General features: G+C 39.1%; 1 non-coding gene across 1 annotated transcript; it reads right to left on the bottom strand.

Annotated features, from left to right (window-relative positions):
* Window positions 1-1,561: 1,561 nt before the first annotated feature.
* LOC141675412 (small nucleolar RNA R71) lies at window positions 1,562-1,668 on the bottom strand. Its single transcript, XR_012556067.1, has one exon. It is a non-coding gene; the product is annotated as a small nucleolar RNA R71 (small nucleolar RNA).
* Between the last annotated feature and the right edge of the window lie 3,754 nt (window positions 1,669-5,422).

Here is a 5,422-nt window from a genome sequence, read left to right as displayed (position 1 = left end):
TATGGGCTTATATATACTTAAAAAAAGGGTTTTCATCATCCGGGAAGATTGGGATACCAAGGAGAAGACCTAGAAGCACAAAAACAACTCCGAAAAAGAAGATCTTATTTCCTACTTGGGATTCTTTGAATTAGATGTAACTTTGGATGCTCGTTTTCGTTCTTGTTGAACCTACATCTCGTTTATTCGTACTTTAATTATTATTCAGTTTATTAAGACCTTGTTTATACCATGCTTTCATTGGAACCCATGGTGATGAGGAGTTCGATTATGAACTAATCATTGTCATGGGATTCTAGCAGATTTACTTATGGATTTCAATAGTTAATTTGTTACGATCCTTATTGCGTGGTGATTGATTGATATCCTGGTATTGGTTGTGCTTATTCGTCTTATGTACGTAGCTAACGTATAAGATATCGTGTTAATCTCTATTGAAGCGACAGTGAATATAGAGGTTTAGAACTTGCCATGCTAGCATTGGTTCATGTATTTGTTATGCATGATTCATAGGTAATTTTAATCATCTTACCTGCCCTATGTAATCAAGATAGATAACTTGTGCTTAAACCGTTATGTTGTCAAATTCTATAGACATATAGGGTCTCAATATAATTGGTGCCTATTCAACTTCTATCTCTTTTGTGGATGTCTGGTAGAATGGTACTCGTGCAACGAAAGTTGGCGTTTATCAGTTTCGTATTATCTGATTAGTGTCATTACCATCACATGCTAAGGTTAAGAACAATGACTTTGAATGAAGTAGTAATGAAGATAGAATCCCATGTTTGTCATATATATTAATTCAACCATTCTTGTTCTCTTAGTTATAATTGTTAGTTTAATCTCTTAGTTTAATAAAAACCCAATTTGTTATTTGTCTTAGCATTGAGCGATAACCATACATTGTTGCATATGTGCATAAATTGAACTTAACCTAAACCAGTCTCTGTGGGAATGAATCTGATTTATATCTTATACTACTTGCGAACGCGTATACTTGCGTGAATTTTAGCGCGTGTTTTCGCCCTAACAAGTTTTTGGCGCCGCTGCCGTGGACTCGGTGTTAATTTTTAGTTTATGTGCTTGTCATCAGTGGTCGTTAAAGTTCACTAACTCGAACTCTTTTACTCTCACGGTTTATTTGTTTGTGTTTCAGGTACTCTTTACAATGGGAGATCCAGCAGCACGAACGAGAGTCTTGATGGAGTTCTCTCAACCCAAGATCAATGATATTAAATCTAGCATTGTCAGGCCAGCTATCGCAGCTAATACCTTTGAGATCAATCCCGGCATAATTCAATGGGTGCAGAATTCAATCCAGTTTGGGGGTTCTCCAACGGAATATCCCAATATGCACATCAGGGATTTCATTGAGATCTGCGACACCTTCAAGTTCAACGATGTTTCTGAAGATGCTGTGAAGCTGAGACTGTTCCCATTCTCTCTGAGGGACAAGTCTAAGAGCTGGTTACACTCTCTACTAGCTGGTTCGATTACTACTTGGGAAGATCTTGCTCAAAAGTTTTTTACTAAATTCTTCCCTATGGCAAAGAGAGATGCACTCAGGAGTGCTATTACTCAATTTGCGCAGCAAACGGGAGAATCGCTATGTGAAGCTTGGGAGCGCTACAAGGAGATGCTTAGGAAGTGTCCTCATCATGGAATGCCTGATTAGATGATCATCAATTGTTTTTATAATGGGTTGGGAGCACAGTCCAGACCCATGCTCGATGCAGCATTAGGCGGAGCATTATGGGCAAAGAGCTATGAGGAAGCTTATGATATAATTGAACTGATGGCTGCTAATGAATATGAATATCCAACTCAGAGATGTCCACAAGGCAAGGTAGCAGGAGTTCTTGAAGTGGATACAGCTATGGCTATCACTACTCAACTAAAGGCGTTGTCAATGAAGATCGATTATCTGGCTAACTATGGTGTTAAGCAGATAACCAGTGTTTGTGAGCTGTGTGCAGGTCCACATGCGACGGAGCAATGCGCTATATCTAGTAACGCAGCTCAGTTTGTGAGCAACTTTCAGAGATCACAGCAGCCAGTTCCTGCCACTTTTCATCCTAACAACTGGAATCATCCTAACTTCAGCTGGAACAACAATCAGAATGCGATACAACAGCCGTTCCAGCAGTTTGAAAATAAGCTATTCAACCCTCCTGGTTTTCAGTAACAAATTGCACCAAGACAACAACTCCAAATTCAATAACAAAGTCATGGTGCGTGTCTATCTTCGAATGAAAAATCTGAATGGATGTTTCTATCAAGACTCTGGAAAACCAAATAGGGCAAATTGTTAATGCCTTATTGAATCTACCACCAGGAACGCTTTCTAGTGCTACAAAAGCCAATACAGGTAAGAGGGAATTTGAAGAACAGGTGAACGCCATCACCTTGAGGTCTTGAAAGGTCGCAAGCCCCCAAATTCAGCAAGACGAAGAGCCTGAAAAATCTCAAGTTTTAGAAAATGCAGTTGTGGCTGAAGAAGAAGTGCAGAAGGAAGCAGAAGGGGAACCAAGGAAGACTACTGTGGAACACACTCCTCTTGAGGGTAATACAGGGGAGAAACAGATCTATCCTCCACCTCCTTTTCCTAAGAGGCTGCGGAAGAAAAAGATGGATAAGCAGTTTGAGAAGTTTTTGGAGGTGTTCAAGAAACTTCATATCAACATACCTTTCGCTGAAGCTCTTGAACAGATGCCTAACTATACGAGGTTTATGAAAGGTATATTCTCTCGGAAAGTGAAGCTCGATGACTTAGAGAATGTTGCTCTAACAGAGGAATGTAGTGTTGTGCTGTAACAGAAGTTGCCTCCGAAGCTTAAAGATCCTGGAAGCTTCACTATTCCTTGTACCATCGGAAACTTATCGTTCGACAAGTGTTTATGTGATTTTGGAGCTAGCATCAATGTGATGCCCTTATCTATCTTCAAGAAGCTTGGTCTGCCTGATCCGAAACCAACATACATGTCATTGCAACTAGCTGATCGTTCCATCGCTTATCCACGAGGTATAGTGGAGGATGTCTTGGTCAAGGTGGATAAACTCATCTTCCCTGCTGACTTTATAATTCTTGATTTCGAGGAAGATAAGAAGATTCCCATTATCCTGGGAAGACCATTCTTGGCTACAGGCCGAACTATGATCGATGTGCAAAAAGGAGAGCTTTCGATGAAGGTTTACGATCAAAAGGTCACTTTTAATATGTTCAAGGAGATAAAGTTACCCACAGCTAAAGAGGAGTGCTTTAAAGTAGAGTGGGTCGACTCTGTAGTAAATTCTGAGCCTGAGCAATTGCCAAAGTCAGATACCTTAGAGAGATTCTTAATAGGGGAATCAGTTATTGAAGATAAAGAAGGAGCTGAGCAATTTCAGGATTTGAATGCACCTCCGTGGATGAGGAAGTTGGATATGTCATTCGATTCTCTTGGGTTAGCGGAGCTGAAAATTTCTCAGGAGCGTTTTGTACCATTTATTCAAGAAGCTCCCACACTTGAGCTCAGCCAAATGCCAGATCACTTGAGTTATTCATTCTTAAGTGCACCCCATGATAAAGGCTTGGGATATATTTTTGATGATGTAGAGAGTGGCTGGACGGATATTCCCGTGCCTATAGAGGGTTCTTCTCATGTGCAGCAGGTAGTTGATAGGACTGGTGTTGGTGATGAGCAGGACAGGCGAGTAATTAGGCGTATGGAGGCCATGCATGACATTCACCGTCGTTTTACTGCAGATTTGACATAGGCTTTGGGCACTATTTTCCGAGCCACTAGTGTCAAGGTTGATTGGCCACCTGATCCTCCACCCGAAGAGGGTGATCTTTTCGACGACTAGGTATGCCTGAAATCCTTATTATTGCCTTTAATGAGGACATTGAAAATTTTAAGTTTGGGGGTGATAATGTAAGGATTAGTTTGAGTGTATCCATATAGTTCATATAGATTCATATTGCATGTTTAGTTGTAGTTCATTCATATTTTTGCATGATTGTTCATTTAGGACATATTTGTTTATTTTTATGTGATTTCATATAGTTGCATTTGGATGCATATTTAGCATGATCCCTTAAGATGAACTATGATATTTGATAAGTTGATGTTGATTTGAGTGTGGTGATGACGAATTGAGGGATGTTTAAGTCCTAATAAATTGATTTGCATGCCAGAAACAAATATTTTCATAAAGTCTTATAGGGTTGCTTTTGGTCTAGATCATGATCATACTTGTTTGTTTTTGAGATTTAATCACTTGGTTATATTTAGAATTTGTGATATTCTCGTAATGACGTAAAAACACTGATCTTTTTATCTGGAGAAAAACTTGGATTTCATTCCTAGTTGTTGTAAGGCTAGGCGTCAAATGGCTAGTAGTCGGTTCATATTTTTATGAGTAGTCTAGGGTTGAATGAGATGGAGCGAAACGCACTCATTCAGAAATTATTGAAAATAGAAAAAAAAAGAAAAAAAGTATGTTTTTATGCATAATTGATCAAGAGTGAGCTCTTTAATACTCGAGTTATTAAGTTCTAGGGGACTTTGTGCCTAGTGACTTAAGGCTTTTATAGTCTGGGATCCGCTAACCTAACGCTCGCTACATGGGTATTATTACATAAGTCTTTTGGGACCTCATTCATTGCACGGTCAAATAAGCATCTTTGTTATGTGTTCAATAATAGTGTGAATCCTTGTATAACTCTAGTAGAAAGGAGGTGTTGTGAGTCATAAACTTTTGATTGTTTCGATGATAGATAAGTTATGGTTATTGATCTAGTATATCTATTAAGCATTCCACACACGCACGTTTCTGGTTTGTGAGTTGGTTTGTGGGATTTAATCGAACTCTGTTTTAAGTCATTGCATTCTTAGAGGCATTGGCTTATTCATTTGGTTATGGTTATTCTGAGGGGATCGATTGCATTATCATTTAGTTACATTCGCGTAATTGCATTCATGTATTAGGTTTGTTTTATAGTTTTGAGTCTATTTGTGCTTGAGGACAAGCATCGATTCAAGTTTGGGGGTGTGATAAAGGGATTTTATATCCACTTGGAACGCTTTATTACAAGCTTAAATTGGTGTTTTGGTCTCAAGTTGTTGGTATTTTGATGTGTTTTTGTGTTATTGCATTTCAGGTATCAGTTAAATGAAGAAAGGAGCTTTTAAAGGAAATATGATGAAAAGTGATCAGATTTGGAAGCCAAGGCCATTTTCAAGTTGTATAGAATCTCGTTAGCTTCGTGTGGACAGTGGAATCGCCTAATTCTGATGAGTAGAACTCAAGTTATGGGCAAAATAAGATTCATTAGAATTTTCCAGAAAGGCTGCAGGCGCCCGCCTGCTGGTGCCAGGCGCCCGCATGCTGATACGTGGCTGGCTTCGCTGATTTCGCTGAAAAACCCTATTTGAGT

This window comes from Apium graveolens, chromosome 7, assembly GCF_009905375.1.
Source record: "Apium graveolens cultivar Ventura chromosome 7, ASM990537v1, whole genome shotgun sequence".
Classification (NCBI taxonomy): Eukaryota; Viridiplantae; Streptophyta; class Magnoliopsida; order Apiales; family Apiaceae; genus Apium; species Apium graveolens.
This window is presented reverse-complemented; position numbering and strand designations above follow the sequence as displayed.